This window comes from Populus alba, chromosome 11 (assembly GCF_005239225.2).
Source record: "Populus alba chromosome 11, ASM523922v2, whole genome shotgun sequence".
Taxonomy (NCBI): Eukaryota; Viridiplantae; Streptophyta; class Magnoliopsida; order Malpighiales; family Salicaceae; genus Populus; species Populus alba.
In genome coordinates, this window is record NC_133294.1 from 10,907,193 (window position 1) to 10,934,366 (window position 27,174).

Here is a 27,174-nt window from a genome sequence, read left to right on the forward strand (position 1 = left end):
TAGTGCTGGTCCGCTTATTAGTGCTTCTTGGACTTGAGTTTTTTCTAGTATTTGTATGCTGCCAAATGTCTTGTGTTCTGCTGTCAAATTTGTCCAATGGTTAGCTCTGACATTGAACAACACAATGGAGTTAAATCTGGACATACTTTACAATTAGAGCTCCAAGACATGCTAAATAGTCATGACATGAATCCTGTGTTGGGTTCTAAAGGATGATGAGTTGAAGGTTGGGTCTAAGCAACAAGAACAGCTACACCTTAGCCCCAAATTGAATTTTTTAAATGCTTTGAAGGCGCTCTGATGTTGATATGAAAATAAGGGTTAGGATGTCCCTTGATATGAATCCAGTCCGTAACTTGCATTTTGCTCCCCCAGCAAAACTGATGGTCGATTGTTGACAGTAGCTCCATCCACTTGATGTGTTTGAGGATGGCTGTGAACTTTGGAAATCCACTCTAGTTGTCATTTTGTGGGTCAGAAATATTACCCTATCCTGTTGTTAATTTCTATTGCTAAAAGAATATGGGGCTCCACGGTCTATTCCGAAAGTTTTTATCTTCTGATAATGGATTCTTTCTCTTCACTTTTGATTCTGTCGATCGCGCCACTAATGTTCTGGAGAGAGCAGCCCCATGGCACATGGCCAACAGACCTTTGGTGCTTAAACGTTGGCATCCGAACATGCAATTTTTGAAAGATGATCTGGATAGAGTTCCGGTATGGGTTAAGCTCTACAATGTTCCTCTCGAGTATTGGACTGTTAAGGGGCTGAGTTGTGTAGCGAGTGCTTATTGGGGTTCCCCTTCATGCTGACCTTACTACATTGTTGCGTAAAAGGCTTAGCTACGCAAGAGTTTGCGTTGAGATAGAAGCTTCGAAAACGCTGGTGAAGGAATACGACCTTCGCTGTCCAAATGGGTTTATTCATAACCAATTTCAGCGGATTATGAATGGATTCCTTTCAAGGTGCAATAATTGCATGTCTTTGGACATACCACAGCGATATGTGCTACCAGTAAAGTGTGATCGTACAATGGGGGCAGAGGCAAAAGGGGTGAAAATAGGAGCTGTGAACTCTAAACATGCAGATAATAAGCAGAATCAGCTTCAATGGCAGGTAGTGGGTCCTATAATTCTTACTGCGACTTTACAGCTATACAAATTTAGCATCGCGAAGATTCTAGCTGGGAAATTGAAAGTTGTTTTACCATCCTTAGTAGGGTCCGTATCAAAACAGCTTTTATCTCTGGACGGAGGAATCAGCGACAATATTCTTTTGTCTCAGAACTAATGAAAAGGCTATCACACAACTACGGGTCCTGCTCGTTGTGCTATGAAAGTTTAGACCTGATTGAAGGCTTATGACTCTGTTCGGTGGATTTCGTTTGATGCTACGTTGATAAAAAATGGGATTCCCTTAGAACAATGTCATTGATTGGATTTCATGGTTTGTGTTACATCATGTCAATTCTCAATCAACGTCAATGGTGAACTTGCGGGTTACTTCCCAAGGGGGGGAGGGGCTGAGACAAGGTGATCCATTATCATCCATATTTTGTTTGTCCTATGCATGGAAATCCTGTCAGGGCTGTTCTGCAATATGAGTGCCAACCAAAACTTCAAGTTCCACTGGAGAATGCAAGAAGGACAGAATTTCTCAATCTTTGCTTTGCCGACGACTTGATGAATATTCAACCAAAGGGGATGTACATTCAATCCGTATGATCAAAAAATGTACTCACAGAGTTTCAGTTCTATCAGGTCTATATCCAAATCCAAACAAAAATAGTGACATCTTCTTGAGCGGTTCGTTAGGAGCTGAGAGGGAACAGATTATCAGTATTCTTGGGTTTAGAGAGGGGGAGCTTCCTATTGAAATATTTGGGAGTGCCTCTTATCTCGTCCAGACTAAAGGCTGTTATGTGGGCCTCGTGAGATCGAATTACCGCCAAAGTTCGACATTGGACCAGTAGAACACTCTCTTTCGCAGGGCGAGTACAACTGATTAACTCAGTCTTATTCTCCATCCAGGTCTATTGGGCATCTCTATTCCTATTACCTGGGGAAGTTAGTGAAAAATGTTGAGCAAATTATGAGATCCTTTCTTTGGTCAGGTTCAGATATGAGCACTACCAGGGCCTAAAGTGGCTTGGGATCAGGTATGTTCTTTCCAAAAAAGGGAGGGGGGGCTAGGCATAAAAAGGATAGCAGAATGGAACAAGATTGCCTGTTGAAAATATTTGGAACTTGTGCATGATGACTCAGATGGCTCAATCTGGTCTACTTTGGATCAGATCCAATCTCTTGCGAGTAGGAATTTCTGGACAATTCAAGGCGCCAGGAAGCTTGCTCTTGGGCTGGGGAAAGATTTCTAAAGCTCATGATCCTTTAGCATGGCCGAAGATTGAAGCACGTCATCGGAGATTGGAATGACAACCTCTCTATGGTTTGGACAATGGCATCCTCACAGCCCGCTCGCTGATACCTACGGTGAACGTAACATCTATGATTCAGGTATGGAACACAACGCGAGAGTGAACGTGCTGAATTAATAACTAGAATGAGAGAATTACCTATCACTCATGTTATTGGCTGGCCACCCCATTTTAGAAGCTATTCCTTCCACCTCTACTCACTAAGGGGCAAAAGGATGAGATTGTTTGGTTGGATTCGCCAAATCAGAGTTTCTCAGTCAAAGTAGCTTGGGAACAAACTAAGAATTTTCATCATCAAAATGGTTGATTGGCATGACATCGTGTGGTTCAAGAATGCAATGTCCCAAGACATGCATTTCTTCTTTGGGTGGCTATCCAAACGGAAACTCTCAACGCAGGATAGACTTCATCGGTTTGGTATTCATTTGGTTCCCAATAGGTGCTCACTCTGTTCTCTGCAATAATGAAGATCACAACCACTTGTTCTTCGAATGCTCCTTTACGAAAGCATTATGGTGGAATGTTTGTGATAGATGCGACATTCCAAGAATGACAAAAAGCTTGGATGAATGGATTCGATTGGCCACTGTCTCTTGGCATGGAAAAAGTTTCGTCAACTTTTTCTCGTAAACTGGGTCGCAGCTACAGTGTATTGTATCTTGGCAAGAACGGAATGCAAGGATCTTTGCAGATGTGTCTAAAGCTTCGAATTTGGTTTTTGATCAAATCGAATGTATCATTCGCGATAAGCTTGTTTTGATAAGGAATGTTCAACAAACAGATGAAAAATAAGGATCCAAAGACTTTGGAGGGTCAATAACATGGACTCTTAATTTGATGTTTAGCTGGTTGTTTTTGTACCCAGCATATTTAGTTGGTCCAAGTTTTTGTTTTGTTGTGGCTAGCCTGTAGCCATTTGTTGGTTTTCTTTTTTGTCCTCATTGTAAATCTTGGGTATGCCCATTATATTCTTTGTATCATTTTCTTTTAATACATAAGTCAGCTTACCAAAAAAAAAAAAGTTCTGATGTGCATCATGGGAATTATAATCCATCTCGTAAAGCTAAATCTAATATGCAAGAGGGTGCAGATGGTCCAATGACAAGAGCGAGAGCAAAACAACTACAACGGGCCATGACGAATCAAATTGCAAAGATAAATATAAAAAAAAGTTATGGCTGTTTAAATTTGGTCTGCTTATGTTTTAGAAATGTCAAAAAAAAACATGTGTTAGTTAAATTTGTCTACTTACTTTATTAAAAAGTCTAGTTTTTTTAGGCTTGACTTCTGTCATGTTGAATTCACCTAACTTTGGAGGGATATTCCAAGATAAATATGTATCAGAATATGTAATAAACACTTTTGGCCAAGATATGAAACTTAATTCAGAGAATTAAGAGTTGTTCTTCCAAATTCGTTTTTGTGAAGAACCCTACCTGACTTATCACTCTCTTCAATCACAAAGAGTGTGGCGTCAAAATCCTAGATTGATCTTTGTGGCGTCCAGATTGACTTATCAAAGTATCATTCTAGTCTATCCTCCATCTTATTTACTTTTAAATCACTACAATCCAGCCTAAAATACCAAAAGAAAGACAACACAACCAAAACCATCCTTCATCCATTTTCGTTAGAATCATTGTTGTCGATTTTTGAATCATTCATGGCACATCATCTGGTATCAGAGCATCAGTTGTGATATAAGACAGGAGCCAAAAAACAACAACAACAAGAAAAGGTTTGCTGGAATTGAGGTTGATAGACTTAAACTATGGTTGGAGATAAAGAAGATTTGCCAAAGAGGGTTAAGTTTGGAAACAGGCACAGGTTATGGGCTTTACAACGATCTCATGCTGAGATTCGGGATGAGATGACTGGAATTCATGAACAATTGAATACCCTTATGCAAAGGAGGCAAAGAAATAATTTGCAACCCCCAACCGAGGCAAGCATTTAGGGTGCCACGAAATGATATTATAGAAGCTGATGAAGATCCAAATAGGGATGATGAGGCTGATGATAGGGTCAGACCAAGAAGGCAGAATTATAATTCTCCTAATGGTCTCAAACTTAAGATTTCACCGTTTAGAGGAAGTAGTTCACCTGAGGAATACTTGGAGTGGATTCAGAAGGTTAAAAAGTTGTTTGAATGGTATGAATATCTGAAGAAAGGAAGTGCAAGGTGGCAGCACTTGAGTTTACAGATTATGCTCTTTTATGGTGGGAAAATGTAAAGATTCAGAGGAGAAGGGATGGAGAGGAGGGGATTACAACATGGGCAACTATGAAAAGAGTGATGAAGAAGAGATTTGTTCCTGATTACTTTAAAACAGGAGCTATACATCAGACTTTCAGACTTTGCGACAAGGAATCTTTGAGTGTGGAAGAGTATGTGAAAGAGTTTGAGTTGCTGCTGATTCGATGTGAATTGATGGAACCTCAAGAGCAAACAATAGCTAGATTTCTTGGAGGGTTGAGGAAGGATATAGCTAATGTTGTTGAGTTACAACCGTATATCTTCCTTGAGGAAGTTATAAAGCTTGCAACCCGAGTAGAGAGGCAACAGAGACGAGGAGGTGTCCGAACTAGTGTAACTACGTCAAGCGCAACAAGGGTTGTTTCTACGCCTACACGAACATGGAGCACACCTAAATGAGATGAGAAGGTGGAGTTTAGCAAGGGGAATACCAGTTCTGATTCTTTGAAGGAAAAGGAGAAGGTGACAGAACCTCAACACCCTAGGAGGTCTCGGGACATCAAGTGCTTCAAGTGCTTGGGACATGGGCATATTGCTTCGGAATGTCCAAATAAAAGGGTGATGATTTTGCATGGGGATCATGGAGAGCTGATTAGTGGAGATGAGGTTGAAACTGAAGATGAAGATGAGGTACAAGTGGCTGAACAAGAAGAGGATTTCGAACCAGTGAAGGGAGATTTGTTGGTTGTTCAACGGGTTCTGAATACACAAATTGACCTTAGTGATGAGCAACGCGAGAACATCTTTCATACTCGATGTCAGATTCGAGATAAGGTGTGCGGGATGATCATTGATAATGGAAGTTGCACTAATGTTGCGTCAACTACCTTGGTGGAGAAATTGGGTTTAAATACCCTTCCACATCCCAGACCCTATAGTTTGCGATGGCTGAATGAGAATGGGGAGATTCGGGTGACAAAGCAAGTTCGTGTACCTTTTTCCATTAAACCTATCACGACGAGGTTTTATGTGATGTTGCGCCAATGTCAGCTAGCCATTTGTTGTTGGGTCGTCCATGGCAGTTTGATAAGGATGTGACCTACTATGGACGAAGAGAACACTTATTCTTTTATGCTGAATGGAAAGAAGGTGAACTTGTTACACTGAGTTCTCAACAAGTTAGAGAGGATCAGTTACGAAGCCAACAAAAGGAGGTGACATCACGAAAGGGGTTGTTGTTAGCAAAAAAGGAGACATCAAACAAGCATTAGCCACAACAGGGATTGTTTTCATGGTCTGGGCAAAGCAACTACTATAAGTAGAAGGATTGGACTTACCAAGACAGATTAAGGAATTACTTGAAGAATTTAAAGATGTGTTTCCAGATGAATTACCTAAAGGGTTACCACCTATTCGTGGTATTGAGCATCAAATTGATTTGGTGCCGGGAGCTTCACTTCCTAATAGACCAGCATACATATGTAATCCAGAGGAAGCGAAATAGATTCAAAGGCAGGTCGGTGAGCTCTTGTCATTGGTCCATTTGGAACATGTAATGGGTCCTTGCTGGGTGTTTCTGGGCTGGTCTGCATCACTACTGAAGTCACAATTAATGCTATTCAAGATTCGAGGGCGAATCTTCTTTGAAGAGGGAGGGAATGATACGGTTTCAGCCCTGTGATACGACCCAAGTAAGGTCAGATTTAATGACCAAGTTACTTATTTTTATTATTTTCTTTCATGTTTGGGCTTAATTAATACTTTTTTTTCAGCTAGGATCCAAGGCTTGTTTGGATCAGGTTATGGGCTTTTCAGTTTAGGGTTTTGAGCCAGTTTTGAGTGGACCTCATATAAGTCCACATAAGGGGTCCATTAGGGTTAACTTTTCAAGAACTATTTAAAATCATGTAAGCCACAATTTCGGCAGCTTTGATGATTATTATTCTGAATTTTTCAGTTTTAACGTGTGAGAGTGATTCTTGCATTCTTCAGTTCTTGAACGAACTGAATCTGACTTATCGAAGATTAACTGGCTTCGTGGCATCATTCTACTCATTCCAATAAGTGTTGGTGCCTTGGGCCAGGTTTCCATTGTGTCGCACTCATATCAGACCTATTTCGGCTTTCCGGGATCATATCTCAATCTTGGATTGTGGTTGCGTGACCACGTGATCACGAGGTTCGCATCAGTTGGTATCAGAGGTAGGCTCCGAAACAAGGTCATATCATTTTGTTATTTTCGTTTTTTTTTCCTTTAGTATTCCCTTAAGTTTTTCAGTGTTTGCGTCCATCTTCTTGTTGTTCGAGTCTGCGTCATCTAAGCAAAAAAAAAAAAGTTTATATTTCATTTGGTTACTGTCTCTAATCATATCAGTTTATTAAAAAGAAAAAAAAAGAGAAAGAAATAGAGAAATGAGTGATTAGTTGAAATTTTGAAGGATCATTCAATTTTTGCCGTAGAAACACAAATCTTGGTGAACCATAAGAAAACCACCTCCGAATCAATTTAAACTTCACATTCAGTCTATTGGGGGTGGGATAGCATCATATGTCAAATTTGGGCTTATTCTGATATTGTTTGCTTAAGGTTTTAATTTGAGGTTCAATTCTGCCGCAGAAACACTACTATTAGTGAACCATAAGCAAACCACCTTAGAATCAATTGAAACTTCATATTATGTGTATTGGGGATGAGATAGCACCATATATTAAATTTGAGCTTATTTTGATATCGGTTTCTGGAGGTTTTAATTGGAGGTTCAATTATGCCGCAAATTGATCATACAAGGAGTTTGGGTACCTAGAAATAAGAGAACGACCTATAAATTGAGTTTTGGTTTTTTCATAGTATTTTAATACTAGATATTAAATTCGAGGTCATTTGGATGTCGTTTTCTTTAGGTTCCTCAATTGGGTCTTGTTTTGTCGTAACGAGTCTGTTTGGTGTTATCTTTCAAAACTTGTTTTGTTTTTGTTGATTTCGTTCCTGCCATTATACTATCATCATATTTTGATATTTGGCTGTTGTTTGAGTCCTTTTCATCACTTTCACATTTGTTTGTTTGTTTTTTTTTTCCCGATAAGTTCTGGTCCAAACAAAAGTCAGATTCGTAATGTCGAATCTAAATCAGTGTTCTTCCAGTTATAAACTCTATTCTTTTCGTTGTCTTGTGTTTTTTTTCCCTATCTATGTCATGTATTCACTAAGGGAGAGGGAACAGAGAAGGATTGTAGATCAACGATGTGAAAAACTAAGTCATGGTTTGGGGGTTCTAGAACGACAAGTTGATAAGTGTAGAAGATTAGTCTATGATCTTCAAGCTTCATGGGAAAAAGAGGTACAACGCCAAAAGGATGAAAAACGAAGGAGAGTCGTTTTGGTTATCATTCAAAAGTTTGTACGCAAGTGGTTAGTACGGCGTGCTTGTTTGAAATTCTTGTCAGTCACTACTTCTATACAGTATTGTTGGAGAAAGGTGTTAGCAAGAAGGGGATTCCGAAGGCTTAAACAAGAGGCTACTGCAGTCACTATTAATCGTATTCAAGATTCGAGGGCGAATCTTCTTGAAGAGGGAGGGAATGATACGGTTCAGCCATGTGATACGACCCAAGTAAGGTCAAGATTTGGATTTTGGCGTAAAAAGCGTAACAGTCCAGGTTTTACGGGCAACAATCATAATTCTCAATCTGACCATTGTATCGGGATAATATTTTATGTGGACTCTCCACACATATCTTACTACCTTGGGTTAAAAATTCAGGTCAATCGGAGTTCGGGAAGGAACCGCAATACTGGTCAACGGAGGCTGTACGGATTTTATTATTTACTTCCATTTGACTTGTGGACTTCCTATTTGGTTAGGATTCTTTTCCTACAAGGAAGTGGCAGCTTGTTTTGGGAATTTCCTAGTTCCACAAGGATCTTTAATGAGTTGCAATATAATCTCCTAGTGTGGCAAGGATTCATTAATGTTTTAGAATCCTTTTCTTATAAGGATTCCTTATTCATCCTAGCTACACAAGGAAAGAAGGGCTGGTGGTATTTAATGACAAGTTACTTATTTTTATTATTTTCTTTAATGTTTGGGCTTAATTAAAACTTTGTTTTGAGCTAGGGTCCAAGGCTTGTTTGGATCAGGTTATGGGCTTTTCAGTTTAGGGTTTTGGGCCAGTTTTGAGTGGACCTCATATAAGTCCACATAAGGGGTCCATTAGGGTTAACTTTTCAAGAACTATTTAAACTCATGTAAGCCACAATTTCGGCAGCTTGGATGATTATTATTCTGAATTTTTCAGTTTTAACGTGTGAGAGTGATTCTTGCATTCTTCAGTTCTTGAACGAACTGAATCTGACTTATCGAAGATTAACTGGCTTCGTGGCGTCATTCTACTCATTCCAATAGTGTTGGTGCCTTGGGGCAGGTTTCCATTGTGTCGCACTCATATCAGACCTATTTCGGCTTTCCGGGATCATATCTCAATCTTGATTGTGGGTTGCGTGACCACGTGATCACGAGGTTCGCATCACATAATAACCTTAGCTAAAACATAATGAAGAAGAGAAACATAAATAAACAAAACAAGAACATAAATAAGATACAAGTTAACTAAGTAAAGAAAAGGAAATGAAAAGCATAAACAAGACATTAATGAAAGCAAAACTTAAGAATTGCAAAAAAAAAAAAATATAAAGAGAGAGAGCAGGAGCAAGTTCTTGATTTGAACAACCAACCCCAAATGCATGGCAAATGCATCCTTTTATAGGCTAAAATTTGGAACTATTGATTTGATGACTAATTGTTGAGTGGGTGGCCAACTCTTGACTTGGTGAAAATCCTTATCTTCTTGTCTGAATACAACGTCATTGCTAGCATTAGAACTGGATCCACCTATACTTATGAAAGTTATAGGAAATTGTCTTAGCTTTCCAGGATAAAACATTGAGGTCATTTGGACTTTTAGAACTCGAGATATGGGCTGAACACCGAATAGTGTCTAGGCTGCAGGACAGATTCATACTTCTCCGTTGTTGCTATAATTTGGACTTGAAAACGGCCTTCTTAGATCTTGATGAAAACATGAAAGTTGTAGGCCAATGTCTTACCAAATCTGGCCTGAAATTTGAGGTCATTTGGACATCTAGAACTTGAGATATGACCCAATTACAGAACAGTGTTCCAGTTTGGACTGCACCAACATCTCTTTTCTAAGTTTGTCCCTCTCTTTGTCCTTTCAATTTCAATACTTAAACTCATAAATCAATCCTTTCATTTATGTGATAGGCCTGTATTTAAGATGAATATTTACCATAAATTAAAGGTATCTTATATTATTAGGTATGTTATTATAAAACATGCTTTAGTTAAGGAGTTACTGATACTTGAAGTGCAAAATAATGATATAAAACCTTGATAAAAATGCACTTTTAAGTACTAATCAATCTCCCTATTAGCAAGCTCTACTTGTCCACTGGTTTGAGGGTGATAAGGAGTGGCAACTTTGTGTGTGATTTCATATTTCTTCATTAAAGACTCAAATGGCTTGTTGCAAAAATATGTTCTACCATCACTTATTATGGCTCGAGGAATTCCAAATCAACTTAAAATATTTTCTTTCAAAAACTTTATCACTGTTTTGTGATCATTGTTTTGAATTGGAATTGCCTGTATCCATTTTGAAACATAATCTACCGCGACTAATATGTACAAGAAACCAAATGATGAAGGAAATTGACCCATGAAATCTATACCCCAACAGTCAAAGATCTCAATGACAAGGATATGATTTAAAAGCATCATGTGACGTTTTGAAATTGATCCTAACTTTTGACAATTTTCACAAGTCTTGCAGAATGCATGTGAGTCCTTGAACATGAGTGGCTAATAAAATCCACTTTGTAAGATTTTTGTAGTTGTCTTTCTTGATGAGAAATGACCCCACATGCTTCAGAATGACAAAATTTAATGACACTACTTACCTCATTGTCAGGAATGCATCTTCGAAATATTTGATCAGGATAATATTTGAATAAATAAGGGTCATCCCAAGAAAAGTTCTTCACTTCATTCAAGAACTTCTTTTGTCTTCGGTACTCCAATGAGCTGGTAATTGTTCTGAAACAAGAAAATTAACAATATTAGCAAACCAAGGCATTGTAAAGACAGAAAGTAAAGATTCATGAGGAAAGTGGTCATCGATTGATGTGATGTCAGATTTCGAATATGTTGTCAATCTTGAAAATTGATCTACGACAATATTTTCGGTGTCTTTCTTGTCTTTGATTGTGATATCATTATGTTTACCTAAGTTTATTATGTCAAGGTGAAAAGGTTAAATTAATGGTGTACGAATAAATATAGTGTAAACTCAACATGAACCTTAATGTTTAATATTAACATGTCTTATCTTTTTATCTTACTAATTCTTAATACCTTGCTTGTTAAATGGTTAATCTAGATTTGTGTTGTATAACACTTGGTATAATGACACGACCAAAAGATTGATGTCTTCTCCTAAATACAGGAGTGTCGAAGTAATAAATAACCCGGCAAGACCGGGATCGAACCACAGAGAGGTTAATTGTATAAATTATAAATAACAAGACAACAACAACAACAACAAGAATAACAACAATAATAACAATAATAATAACAACAATAAGAACAATAATAGTAATAGTAGTAGTAGTAGTAGTAGTAGTAGTAGTAGTAGTAATAGTAGTAATACAAATAGTAGTAGTAGTAGTAATAAAAGAAGGAGATGAAGAAATTAATGAGAATTTTGAGATGAAAGATTAATGTAAGGATTAAACAATGATAAAAACAAATGTCAAGGTTAGAGGATCCACCAATAGTATTTCAAACAAGTATAGTATAAACTCTTATTACTCAATTTGGAAACCACAAACGGAGGAGGTTCCAATCGGATGATTTGTCATTAATAGCTCATTATAAATTATTAACATGATCATATTAATTATCTTATTTACATAACACCAAACTTTTAAATATTGTCAGGAATTCATGATGTTAATTGATGTCAACAACAAATCAAGTTCCTTTCATAGCCCAGGTGTAGGTAATACCATACGGTTGGGCTATGAGAGTGCCAAGCATTTGTTGTACCAAGTATTATAGAACACAAATATAGATTAACCATTTAACAAGCAAGGTATTAAGAATTAATAAGATAAAAAGATAAGACATGTTAATATTAAACATTAAGGTCCATGTTGAGTTTACACTATACTTGTTCTTACACTATTAGTGTAACCTTTTCACCTTGACATAATAAACTTAGCTAAACATAATGAAGAAAAGAAACATAAATAAACAAAACAAGAACATAAATAAGATACAAGTTAACTAAGGAAAGGAAAGGAAATGAAAAGCATAAACAAGATATTAATGAAAGCAAAACTTAAGAATTACAAAAAAAATATATAAAGAGAGAAATAAAGAGCATGAACTTGATCTGAACAACCAAGCTCCCAAATACATGGCAAATACCTCCTTTTATAGGCCAAAATTCAGAATTATTGATTTGATGACTAATTGTTGAGTGGGTGGCCAACTCTTGACTTTGTGAAAATCCTTATCTTCTTGTCTGAATAAAACGAAAATGCTAGCATCAGAACTGGGTCCACTTGAAAACATGAAAGTTGCAAGAAATTGTCTTAACAAATTTGTGTAAACATTTGAGGTCATTTGGACTCTAGAACTCCAGATATGGGCCAAACACTGAACAGTGTTCAGGCTACAGGACAGATTCGGACTTCTCTGTTGTTGCTATAATTTGGACTGAAAAAGGCCTTCTTAGATCTTGATGAAAACATGAAAGTTGTAGGCCTATGTCTTACTGAATCTGTGTAAAAATTTGAGGTCATTTGGACATCTAGAACTCGAGATATGACCTAATTACCGAAAGTGTTCTAGTTTGGACTGCACCAACATCTCTTTTCTAATTTTGGCCCTCTCTTTGTCCTTTCAATTTCCATACTTGAACTCATCAATCAATCCTTTGATTTATGTGATAGGCCTGCATTTAAGATGAACATTTATGATGTGCTGTGAATGATTCGAAAAGCGACAACAATGATTCTAACGAAAATGGATGAAGGATGGGTCTGGTTGTGTTGTCTTTCTTTTGGTATTTAGGCTGGATTGTAGTGATTTAAGGTAAATAAGATGAAGGATAGATTAGAACGATACTTTGATAAGTCGATCTGGACGCCACAAAGATCAGTCTAGGATTTCGACGCCACACTCTTTGTGATTGAAGAGTGATAAGTCAGGTAGGATTCTTCACAAAACGAATTTGGAAGAACAACTCTTAATTCTCTGAATTAAGTTTCAAATCTTGGCCAAAAACTGTTTATTACATATTCTGATACTATATTTATCAATGGAACATCCCTCCAATGTTAGGTGAATTGAACATGACAGAAGTCAAGCCTAAAAACTAGACTTTTAATAAAGTCAATAGACAAATTTAACTAATACACGTTTTTCTTTTGACATTTCTGAAACATAAGCAGACCAAATTTAAAACAGCTATAACTTTTGACACAAAAGTCCAATGCAATCATGGTTGGACAATCTAGAAAGATCACGTTCCGAACTTGAATTTTACCTATATAAATCTTGCTTTCCCATGCATTGGATGACTTCAAATTCGAGTTCAAATCCATCTACTGTTCTGAACGTAAACAACATCAATTCCTTCACTTACATTATCAATCCAAATACAAGTAGCCCAGCATGAAAATAACCATTAAGGGCTTTTCCCATATCCAAGTTCCAATTGTAGGCAAATAAGCACCCTTGAACCAATTTCAAACTGATTGCTAATTTTTAACTCCGACGCAGCTTCAATCATTGCAATTTGATTCGTCATGGCCCGTTGTAATTGTTTTGCTCTCGCTCTTATCATTGGACCATCTGCACCCTCTTGCATATTAGATTCAGCTTTACAAGATGGATTATAATTCCCATGATGCACATCAATTTACCATATAATAAGGCATTTTATAGTATTAGACTTGTTATTATAAAACATGCTTTAGTTGAGTTATTGATACTTTAAGTGCAAAATGATGATATAAAACCTTGATAAATATGCACTTTTAAGTACTAATCATACAACAAATGCTTGGCACTCTCATAGCCCAACCGTATGGTACCTACACCTGGGCTATGAAAGAAACTTGATTTGTAGTTAACTTAAGTTAGCATCATGAATTCCTGACAATATTTAAAAGTTTGGTGTTATGTAAATAAGATAATTAATATGATCATGTTAATAATTTATAATGAGTTATTAATGACAAATCATCCGATTGGAACCTCTTTTGTGTGTGGTTTCTATTATACTTGTTTGAAATACTATTAGTGGATCCTCTAACCTTGATATTTGATTTTATTATTGTTTAATCCTTACATTAATCTCTCATCTCAAAGTTCTCATCAACTTCTTCTACTTCTTCTTCATTATTATTATTATTATTATTATTATTATTATTATTATTATTATTATTATTATTATTACTATTACTATTACTATTATTGTTTTTATTGTTGTTTTTATTATTGTTGTTGTATTATTGTTGTCTATAATTTATACAATTAACCTCTATGTAGTTCGACCCCGGTCTTGCCGGGTTATTTATTACTTCGACACTCCTACACTTGGGAGAAGACATCAATCTTTTGGTCGTGTCATCTGGTTATGCCATTATTTATACTAACTCTTGAGTGAAACAAACATAAGGGTATGTGGACTCTTATATGATGCCAACTTAAAATTAAACCTAAATATTTTGGCGCCATTGCCGGGGAGGTAAATTCTTGTGCAAATTATAGTATTTATTTAATTTTCTCTTTTCACTTTTCTTGTATCTAACTTTGTTTCTTTTGTTTTGTTTCCTTTTGTTTTGTTTCCTTTTGTTTTGTTTTCTTTCTTTTATTCTCTTTCTACACGTGCATGAAAGTTTAGTCATGTACATTAAGTGGTAGACTTTGTAGGGTATCCTGATCATTTTCAGAAAATATGGCTGAAGAAGATAAGCAATCACTTCATAATGAGAATAATGAGAATAACCGTGTTAGGACACTTAGAGACCACATGAATCCCACAAGAACAAGTGCATCCTCATGCATAGTTTTCCCGCCTGATGCATCTCATTTTAATTTTAAGCCAGACATTATTCAACTTTTACCTTCTTTTCATGGCTTAGTTCTAGAAAATCCATACTTGTATTTAAGAGAATTTGAAGAAGTTTGTAACACCTATAATGACTTAAATTGTAGCATGAATACCATTAGATTAAAGCTTTTTTTCTTTTTCATTAAAAGATAAAGCTAAAACATGGCTACAAAATCTTAGGTCAGGATTCATTCGTGCTTGGGATGAAATGCAACAACAATTTTTAAAGAAGTTTTTTCCATCTCACAGAACCAACTCTTTCAAAAAACAGATCATCACTTTCACTCAAAAACCAAGTGAAATATTTTACCAATGTTGGGATAGGTATTAAGACTTGCTTAATACTTGCCCTCATCATGGTTTTGGAACATGGAGATTGGTTTCACAATTTTATGAAAGGTTAACACCTAAAGATGTGCAATGGAACTTTTAAAGATAAAGACCCTAATGAAGCAATGGAGTACCTAGACTTAATAGCTGAAAATACGCAAAATTAGGACACTACAGGCACTTATGAGGCACCAAGTAAAACCCAATCTCATACATCTAGTGGAGGTATGTATAATCTTACGGAAGATGATGCGAACCTTGTGATCACGTAGTCACGCAACCCACAATCAAGATTGAGATTTGATCCCGGAAAGCCGAAATAGGTTTGATATGAGTGTGACACAATGGAAACCTGCCCCAAGGCACCAACACTATTGGAATGAGTAGAATGACGCCACGAAGCCAGTTAATCTTCGATAAGTCAGATTCAGTTCGTTCAAGAACTGAAGAATGCAAGAATCACTCTCACACGTTAAAACTGAAAAATTCAGAATAATATTCATCAAAGCTGCTGAAATTTTAGACCCTAGCTCAAAACAAAGTTTTAATTAAGCCCAAAGATTAAAGAAAATAATAAAAATACCACCAGCCCTCCTTTCCTTGTGTAGCTAGGATGAATAAGGAATCCTTGTAAGAAAAGGATTCGAAAACATTAATGAATCACTGCCACACTTGTAGATTGTATTGCAGCTCATTAAAGATCCTTGTGTAACTAGGAAATTCCCAAAACCAGCTGCCACATCCTTGTAGGAAAAGAATCCTAACCAGATAGGAAGTCCACAAGTCAAATGGAAGTAAATAACAAAATTCGTACAGCCTTCGTTGACTAGTATTGCGGTTCCTTCCCGAACTCCGATTGACCTGCATTTGTAACCCAAGGTGGTAAAACATGTTTGGAGAGTCCACATAAAATATTAGCCCGATACAAAAGTCAAATTGAGAATTATGACTGTTGCTGTAAACCTGGACTGTTGCGCTTTTTATGTCAAAATCTAAATCTAACCTTACTTGGGTCGTATCATAGGGCGGAACCGTATCACTGCCACACTTGTAGATTATATTACAGCTCATTAAAGATCCTTGTGGAACTAGGAAATTCCCAAAATAAGCTGCCACATCCTTGTAGGAAAAGAATCCTAACCAAATAGGAAGTCCACAAGTCAAATGGAAGTAAATAACAAAATTCGTATAGCCTCCATTGACTAGTATTGCAGTTCCTTCCCAAAATCCGATTGACTGACTTTTTAACCCAAGGTAGTAAAACATGTTTGGAGAGTCCACATAAAATATTAGCCCGATCCAACGGTCGAATTGAGACTTATGACTATTGCTGTAAACCTTGACTGTTGTGCTATTTACACCAAAATCCGAATCTGACCTTACTTGGGTCGTCTCACAGGTGATTGTTCATCAAAAGTATCATTAAGTCTTTTATTTTACATATGTATTTATTGTTTTTATTTTGGTTTTTTATAATAAGTGATGTGCTTTTTAGTAATGAAGTTTCTTTTAATGTTTCGATAGGTTTTTGGAGCTTAAATGAATTATTTCAGAAAATTCAACGTCGGAATTCAGAACAAAGAATTGAAGAGAAATTTAGTTGAAGATTGAAGCAAATCTTGGTTCAAATAAGTGCTCCAAATTTGTCCCAAAAATCAATTTTATTCCAATTCTAGAAAAGAATATCATATGATCTATTTCAAGCCCAAACTTGCCTTATGTTGTGTGCAAAATTCAACCATCAAACACCCAAGGTTTCAATGTCAATCTTAGCCCAAATAATAGGTACATTTGTATACTTATTTGATGCTGAAACTCGGCCCCAAATCAGCCTCCAAATCAGCCCAAGCACAATCCATGATCTTACATGTCCACACAACAAATAACATTTGATTTATTTTGGGCAATTCATTGATCTAAGATGGCAAGCACATGGATGGAAAGCTGGAGGGGACATTGTGATATTATTTTGGGTCAAAAAGAAGAAAGAGACAGCTCATAAAGGAGGAAGAAAAACGTGCACCAAAGTGTTCTCCAAGCTGGCCTGATTTAATTTTCCAGAACACCTTTCGGTGTTTTGCCCATAAATTTTGACTCAGATGTTCAAATGAGTTGTTCTTTAATGATATAGAAAGCTAACAGAATGGCCTATAAATATGTATCTAATAGCCATCTCCAGAAGAGGCTTAGAAGATGGTCTAATTTCTGTACAAAGTTAGAGTCAGATTTGTGTCCGAATTTTTACTAAAATTGTGTTGTGTTCTTCTTTGTAGATTTTGGTTCTTTAGTTTGTAAAACTTATTATTTCAGTTTGATTGAATTTATTTCATGTTTATTAAAGTGTTCTTATAAATAATCATGGTTGGCTAATCTCTTTCTTGGATCCAAATCAAAGATGATGGTGATTGAGGTGAGTTCTTTAAGATATGAATGAATCTTAATGTTTATCTTCTATTTTCTTCATGAATGTTTTATTATTGCAAAGAAATTTTAGAAATCATTTAGGTAGTGTTATAATCTTGAATTTTTATGCACAAACCTTAGTTTTGGTATAGAGATTGCTTGATTCAATGTCTTACTTAATATGAAAGTACTTGTTCATTCTTAAGCAATAATCAATCTTCATCTTTTTAAACTTCATTGTAATATCTTCCGATCTAATATCACCATCGTTGATATTAGGTTGAGTTATCTTATACATGTTGAAGAAATCACCAACACATCACCATTAAAATTGATTTGGACCAAGACTTACTTTTTCTTGTCATTTAAAATCTATTTACACTTTTTCATCTTTGAAAACAAATCCATCAATTATTTTCAACCAAGTTATTGTTAATTTAATTTCTCTTGAGTTTTTTTGTTGTTACCTAGCTTTATTTCCAGATCTAGCTCTCTGTGGATATGACCTCGATCTTACCGAGTTAATTGCTACATCGCACACTCGTGCACTTGCGAGTTAAAACAAGCCGATCATAAAAAGTGGTCAAGCATATTTGGCGTCGTTGCCGGGGAGCTAGCAAGCAAAGGTAACAAATTTATATTTGATTATTGGAAAACAAAAAAAAATTCATATAAATAAAAAATCAAATGGCTGGTTTTACCGCCTAAAAAAAAAAAAATTGACCTCAACTTTTCGGATATTGGACTGTGGATTGGACTATTAATTGTTGGATTTTGGTTGGTTCAACCATTTTTCTTTTATTGTCTATTCTAATTAGTTTCTAATATTTATTGTTTATATTATAAGGCTGGTTTTACCGCCTCTTGTTTATTTTGTTGTTATTATTTCTCTAATATTTATTGTCTGAAGTGTTTGGCCGGTATTACCGCCTCTTGTTTATTTTATTTTATTTTATTTTTTTTATTGTTATTATTTTTCTTATATTTATTGTTTGAAGTGCTTGGCCGGTATTACCGCCTTTTTATTCATGCTTGTTATAATTATCTTTTAATGTTTATTGTTGTTAATATTGATTATTAGTTGGAGAGTGAATTTCTTAATTTGTTGTATTTTTATTTTTGAGCTATTACTTTATCTTTTACGTTTCATTTACTTTTATTTGCAATCTTCTTTTTCTTTTTCTTTTTTCCTTTCCTTTCGTATTCATATAATTGTTATATTATTATTATTTTTTATCATGGCTAATGTTGAAGATGTAGAGGGTGAAGGGAGTGTTCAAGGTAATGGACCTCCACAATTCAATGATCAATCTAATTTTCGAACTCTTAGAGAGTATCTTCACCCAGTTAGACAAAGTACACCTTCGTGTATTATCTTGCCTCTTAACCAACAAGCTTTCAATTTGAAACCGGGCATGATTCAACTTCTTCCCACATTTCACGGTATGGATTCTGAAAATCCATACACACATATTAAAGACTTTGAAGAGGTATGTAATACTTTTATTGATAGAACATGCACTGAGGAAACTATTCGGATTAAATTGTTCCCATTCTCTCTAAAGGATAAAGCTAAGCTTTGGTTAAACTCCTTGCATCCTAGGTCTATAGGTACATGAAGAGAAATGCAAGCTGAGTTTTTGAAAAAAATACTTACCCACTCATAGGACGGCAGCCTTACAACGTCAAATGATGAATTTTTCTTGTAGTCCAAATGAGTCATTTCACCAAGCTTGGGAAAGGTTCAAAGACTTGTTAAATGCATGCCCCCACCATGGTTTTGAGATGTGGAGGTTAGTGAGTTTCTTCTATGATTCCCTTACCGCAGATTTTAAAAAGCTAGTGTCAACCATGTGTAATGGTGAGTTTTATGACAAAGAACCAAGTGAAGCCTTCGATTTTTTTGATCAATTGGCTGAAAACACAAAGTAATGGGAGACTTCTCTCCCACTTCATGTTGAGTCTAGAAACATCATTTCTCATTCAAGTGGGAAGTTCCAATTGAAAGAGATTGATGATCTCAATGCTAGATTAGCCTCATTGGCTATGAAACTAGAGTCTCTTGAGATTAAAAAAAAAAAAGTGCATGTCATGAGTGAACAACAAGAGGAAAGTTGTGTTGTTTGTGAAAGCAAAGGGTATAGGACAACTGAGTGTCCTACCATTCCAGCCTTCAAGGAAGTGTTATATGGCCAAACTTCTAATTCAAGTAATGTTAGAAAGCCATTTTCAAACCAAGTAGGCAATCCCTACTCTGAGACCTATAATCCTGGATGGAGGAACCACCTAAATTTTGGATGGAGAAATGAGGGCTCTTCAGTACCTCAAACATTTCAACCTCCACCCCAACCATTTCATGCTCCCACACATAACACGTACCAACCACCTCATAAGAGATCCCTAGAGGATACTCTTCAACAATTCATGCAAACGCAAGGAGGAATCAACAACCAAGCTTACAAATTTCAAGACCAGACCAATAGGACCTTAGATGACATTCGAAGTCAACTAACTAAGTTGACTCAAACACTAAGCATTCAAGAGAAGGGAAAGATCCTAGCTCAACCAATGCCAAATCCTAGAGGTCAGGTACACATGAGTGAATCCTCACTTATTGAACCTTCAAACCATGAACAAGTCCAAGCCATCACTACCCTTAGAAGTGGAAAGATTATTGACAAAGCTATAGGTTTTGGGATTCCTAGAGGTATTGTGGAGGAGAAATCTAGGGAAAGTGAAGAGGGAATCAAAACACAAGTGACAAATGAGAGTTTGAGTGACAAAGAAGGCGAGATAAATGAAAAAGAGATGAGTGAGAAAGGAGATGATTCAAGAAAAATTAGAGTCAAAATGAGTGATTTAGAATTTGTTCCTAGAGCACCATTTCCACAGAGGTTAGGGAAACCTAAACATGATCTTATGAACTCGGAAATCTATGAATTGTTCAAACAAGTGAAAGTCAACATTCCACTCCTTGATGCAATTAAACAAGTCCCATCTTATGGAAAGTTCCTTAAGGACTTATGCACAGTCAAAAGGAGATTGAATGTGAAAGAAAGAGCCTTTCTAATTGAGCATGCTAGTGCCATCATCCAGTTCAAGACCCCTCCCAAATATAAAGATCCTGGTTGTCCTACCATTTCATGCATTATTGGAAGTCATAAGATAGACCAAGCTTTGTTGGATTTAGGAGCAAGTGTGAATTTGATACCCTACACTGTTTATGAACAGTTAGGTTTAGAAGAAATCAAGCCTACTCGAATCACCCTTCAATTAGCTGATAGGTCAATCAAGATTCCTAGGGGTATTGTTGAGGATGTGTTGGTCCAAGTAGATAAATTCTACTTTCCTGTTGATTTTGTAGTGTTAGACACCGCACCTATTCAAGGTTCTAATGTTCTCATCCCAGTCATCTTAGGTAGACCTTTCCTAGCTACATCCAATGCTTTAATTAACTGTAGGAATAGGGTGATGAAATTGTCTTTTGGGAATATGATTGTGGAGATGAACATATTCAATGTCTCCAAACAAATTGGTGAACATGAGGACATTAGAGAGGTAGATTTGATCCAAACAATTTGTCAAGAACACTTTGAGAGAGAATGGGTAAATGATCTATTGGAAAGAACTTTAATTCATGATGAAAGACTTTATTCTTTGGAATGTGTTGATGAGGAAGAGAACTCGAGACTTATCTAGATCCAATGCCTATTATGTCAATAGGTCAATGGACCCCATTATTTGAGCCTTTGATTTCACCCCAAGTGAAAGTTGAGGCATCTCTTGTCCAACCTTATAAACCAAAAAGGAAGCCTTTACCGAGTGATCTTAAGTATGCATTTCTAGGGGAAGATGAATCATATCCTATTATGATTTCATTAAAACTTAGCATAGAGTAGTAACAAGAACTTTTGAGAGTGGTGAGAAAACACAAGAAAGCAATTGGGTTGACAATCACTGACTTGAAAGGAATTAGCCCTCTTTTATGTACACATAGAATTTATCTTGAAGAAGAGGTTAAATCTGTGAGGCAAATGCAAAGACGATTGAACCCACACATGAAGGAAGTAGTGAGAGGTGAAGTGCTTAAGCTACTTGATGCAAGTATCATTTACCTCATTGCAAACTCAAAATAGATTAGTCCAACCCAAGTTGTCCCTAAAAAATCTGGAGTCACGGTAGTGAAGAATGAAAATAATGAGCTAGTACCAACTAGAATCCAAACTAGATGGCGTATGTGCATTGATTATTGTAAGTTGAACATGGTGACTAGGAAGGACCATTTTCCGCTTCCATTTTTAGACCAAGTGATTGAAAGAGTAGCCGGAAGAGCTTTTTATTGTTTTCTTGATGGATACTCAGGGTACAACCAAATTGAGATTTCCTTAGAAGACCAAGAAAAAACCACTTTCACTTGTCCTTTTGGTACCTATGCTTATAGAAGAATGCCTTTTGGCTTGTGTAATGTACCAACCACTTTTCAAAGGTGTATGATGAGTATCTTTAGTGACATGGTGGAAAATTGTTTGGAAGTTTTCATGGATGATTTTTCAGTTTATAGGGATTCTTATAAGTTGTGTCTAATGCATTTAGAAAAAGTTCTTGAAAGATGTGAAGAGAGTAATCTTGTACTCAATTGGGAGAAGTGCCATTTTATGGTGATACATGGCATTGTCTTAGGTCACATTGTCTCTTCAAAAGGGATAGAGGTAGATAAGTCAAAAGTTGAAGTCATTCAAAAATTACCTACCCCTAGGACTGTGAAAGATGTGAGATCCTTTTTAGGACACGCTGGTTTTTACCGAAGATTCATTCATTCTTTTAGTACCATTGCCAAACCATTGTGTAACTTGTTGTCACAAGATGTTCAATTTGATTGGACATCAAAATGTCAAGAAGCTTTTGAAATGCTTAAAGGGTTATTGACCACTGCACCAATCATGCAAGCTCCTGATTGGTCTTTACCATTTGAACTGATGTGTGATGCTAGTGATTTTGCGGTAGGGGCTGTTTTAGGGCAAAGAAAAGATAAGAAGCCTCATGTCATTTATTATGCTAGTAAGACTTTGAATGATGCTCAATTGAATTACACTACAACCGAAAAAGAACTTTTAGCTGTGGTTTTTGCATTAGACAAGTTTAGGTCTTATTTGGTTGGATCTCTTGTTATTGTTTTCACTGATCATGCAGCATTGAAATACTTGCTCACAAAACAGGATGCCAAGCCACGTTTGATTCGATGGATCCTCCTACCCCAAGAGTTTAACCTTGAAATTCGAGATAAAAAGGGAGTAGAGAATGTAGTGGCTGATCATTTGTCCCGTCTTTCAAGCTATGAGACCATAATTGATGAATCTCCAATAAATGAATTCTTTGCTGATGAAAATTTATTTTGTGCAAGTACTGTTTCCTACATTGGCTCTCCATGGTATGCTGACATAGCAAATTACCTAGCCACAAGTCAGATTCCTTCTCATTGGTCTAAACTTGATAAACAAAAATTCTTACGCAACGTGCGTACTTTTTTTTGGGATGACCCCTACCTATTTAAATATTGCCCTGACCAAATTTTTAGGCGGTGCATCCCTGATCATGAAATTCCAAGTGTCATTAATTTTTGTCATGCATTAGCATGTGGTGGGCATTTCTCTTCCAAGAAAACCACTACCAAGATCTTGCAGTGTGGTTTTTATTGGCCCACTATGTTCAAAGATGTCCATGCCTTTTGTGTTGCATGTGACCGATGCCAACGATTAGGTAACCTCACTAGGCGTAACATGATGCCCCTTAACCCCATTCTTGTTTTGGAAATATTTGATTGTTGGGGGATTGATTTCATGGGACCTTTTCCAAGTTCTTTTAGTTACCAATTCATCCTTGTAGTTGTTGATTATGTGTCTAAATGGGTGGAGGCCATTGCATCTCGAACTAATGACTATTGAGTTGTGGTAAAATTCTTGAAAGAAAATATTTTCTCTCGTTTTGGCATGCCCCGGGCTATGATTAGTGATGGGGGAAAACATTTTTGTAACAAGGCTGTTGGGATTTTGTTGAGAAAATATGGTGTAATTCACAAGGTCAGTACCCCCTATCACCCACAGACTAGTGGCCAAGCTGAGTTGGCAAATAGAGAGATAAAAACATTTTAGAGAAAACAGTCAATCCAAACCGTAAAGATTGGTCCCTATGACTAGTTGATGCTTTGTGGGCATATCGCACTGCTTACAAGACCTCTTTAGGAATGTCTCCTTATAGGCTAATTTATGGAAAGCCTTGTCATCTCCCTGTTGAGATTAAGCACCATGCATATTGGGCCATCCGGCAATCAATGACAATGAAAACAAAGTTGGCAAAAATAGAAAGCTTCAATTGGATGAATTAGAGGAGCTGAGAAATGATGCATTTGAAAATGCAAAAATTTCAAAACATAAGATGAAAGCTTTGCATGATAACATATTTTTAGAAAATCCTTTCATATTGGTCAAAAGGTTCTCTTGTATAATTCACGATTACATCTCTTTCCTGGGAAGTTGAGGACAAAATGGATTGGTCCATTTGTGATTAAATCCATCTCTGAGCATGGTGCATTTGAGGTAGAAAATCCTAAGAATGGAAATGTTTTCAAAGTAAATGGTCATCGATTGAAATCTTATCTTGAAAATGTTGTGGCTGAAGTTGAGACATTGGATCTTGAAGATCCAATACCATTGTAGTATCAGAAGTAATGAGTTTTTATTTTTATTTTTATTTTATTTTTTTTCATTTTTATTTTTTTTTCTTTCTTCCATCTCTTATATTTTCTTGTTCATGCTTTAGGGACAATGTAGTATTTTAAGTTGGGGGGTGTGAGGTTCATTATTTTTAAAAAAAAAAAAAACAATGTTTTCTTTTAGTTGTGATATGCAGGTTAAAAAAAAATCAAGCAAGAAGTTAGCTCTTGTCCAATTCAATCAAACATTCATCCTTGAAAAAAAAGAGGGGAATAACAGTTTTCTAATCTTCATACTTTTCTTTCTTTCTTTTTAACATTAAGGATAATGTAAAACTTAATTTTAGATATTTGATTATATTGAATGCTTGAGATAACCATGCTTGTTAAAAAAAAAAAAAAAAACTTGCATTCGTATATGAATGAGACTTGTTTAGGATCAACATTACATTTTTGGAGTAATTATTGTGTTGAACATTGCATGCTTTAATTTGGGATAGATAATATCTTATAAAGCAAGATATAACATACTTTTTTTAAAGATTATTGAAGTACATCTTTCCTTGTAAAAGCTGTGTGAGTTGTGTGATTATGCATGAAAGATGAGTGTGATGCTTTACTTGTGATTATCCCTTTTGATCTAGTCCTAAACAAGGTTTAAGTAAATATAGTAATAATTATTAGACAATTAAATAAATTTTTGTGTACAAAGTTCTATCTACTCCAATGTTTTGAGTTTCTCAGTAACTAGGGGTATTCATCACAAATGTTTATCTTTACGTCAAACGATAGCTTGAAATATGAGTATGCAAAAGCACTTTAAGTTTATGACTTTGTGAGTAACCGGGTGCATTCATCACAAATGTTTGTATTCGCATCAAAAGGGAAGTGACCACTTAAAGACAGAATAAATAATATCTTTTTAAACTTCATTGTAATATCTTCCGATCTAATATCACCATCGTTGATATTAGGTTGAGTATATTATATATGTTGAAGAAATCACCAACACATCACCATTGAAATTGATTTGGACCAAGACTTACTTTTTCTTGTCATTTAAAATCTATTTACACTTTTTCATCTTTGAAAACAAATCCATCAATTATTTTCAACCAAGTTATTGTTAACTTAATTTCTCTTGAGTTTTTTTGTTGTTACCTAGCTTAATTTCTAGATCTAGCTCTTTGTGGATATGACCTCAATCTAACCGAGTTAATTGCTACATCGCACACTCGTGCACTTGCGAGTTAAAACAAGTCGATCATAAAAAGCGATCAAGCAACAGGGCTGAACCATATCAGAAGATCATGACCTCCAAGCCAAGTTTGCATCCTTTAGCTAGAAAAGTCAAAGCACTAGAATTGAAAAAGAGTGGTCAATTAAAATCTGTTCAAGAAATTATATGTCAAATCTGTGAAACAAATGAGCATGCAACCAATGACTGTCCAACTTTGCCTTCTTTCAAGAAATGCCTCCATGAACAAGCCCATGCTTTAAACAGTTTCCAAAGGCCCAATCATAACCCATACTCGCAAACATACAACCCTGGTTGGAGAAATCACCCGAATTTTAGTTGGAAGAGTGATAATAATAATGCACAAACTTCACAACCACCGTTTCAAGCACATCATAATTTTCAAAATTCTCATGGATATGCACCTCCTTATGCTCCACCTCCTAGAAGAAATCTTGAGGAAACATTGCATGCATTCATTGAAAAGCAAGAGGCAATCAACACTCAACTTGCTCAAGGCATGACAAATTTTAAAGATACTTTTGCAAAGTTAACATATGCTCTTAGTTTCCAAGAGAAAGGTAAGTTTTCATCTCAACCACAGTAAAATCAAAAAGGGCAATATAATGCAAATGCACGTAGTTCTGGAAGCCAACACATATGGATCAAGTCAAATCAGTCATCACTCTTTGCAGTGGTAAGGTTGTTGAAAAACCCACTCTTGAACCTTGTGAGAAAGATGATGAGTCAATCTCTGAGGGTAAGGAAGGGGTTTAATCTGAACATTGTAAAGAAAATACTGATTCTCCGCCATCACTTCCAATTCCTCATGCCATGACCAAACAAAGAAAAGTTAATCATAACTTTGAAATCTTTGAAACTTTCAAACATGTAAGGATCAATATACCTTTGTTGGATGCTATTACATAGGTTCCTTCTTATGCTAAATTTTTGAAAGATTTGTGCACTGTGAAGAGAAAACTGAATGTGAAAAAAAAAGCCTTTCTAGCCGAACAAGTAATTGCCATTCTTCAGAACAATAATGCTGTGAAATATAAAGACCCTGGTTATCCTACAATTTCTTGCTTCATTGGAGAGCATAAAATTAAAAGAGCTTTACTTGATTTTAGAGCTAGTGTGAATTTACTTGCATATTCAGTTTTTCAGAGTCTAAATCTAGGTGAGTTAAAACCAACTTCTGTAACTCTTTTACTTGCCGATAGATCTATAAAAGTGCCTAGAGGAATAGCTGAGGATGTGTTAGTACAAGTCGATAAATTCATTTATCCTGTGGATTTTATTATCTTGGACACGCAACCTGTTGAAGCATGTAATTCATTTCTTGCAACTTCTAATGCATTGATTAATTGTAGGAATGGATTGATGAAGCTATCATTTGGAAACATGACATTAGAGATGAATATTTTCAACATCTACAAACAACTTGGAGATGATAATGATTTACAAGAAGTAGATTTTATTGAAGAATTAGTTCATGATCAACTTGAATCTACTTTGAGTAAAACTGAGTTTGATGAATCTGAAGATTTGCAAATGATTTATTCTTGGGAAGAAATCACGGGTGAAAAAGGCACCGAAAATGTTGATGTAGATCTTTTGTCCAGAGTGATAACATATTTGACATCCGACATCACACCAA

The 27,174-nt window shown here is 36.0% G+C and overlaps 1 pseudogene; it reads left to right on the forward strand.

The window, feature by feature from the left end:
* Positions 1–19,659: 19,659 nt before the first annotated feature.
* On the forward strand, positions 19,660–24,281 carry LOC118035377 (uncharacterized; annotated as a pseudogene).
* Positions 24,282–27,174: the final 2,893 nt, after the last annotated feature.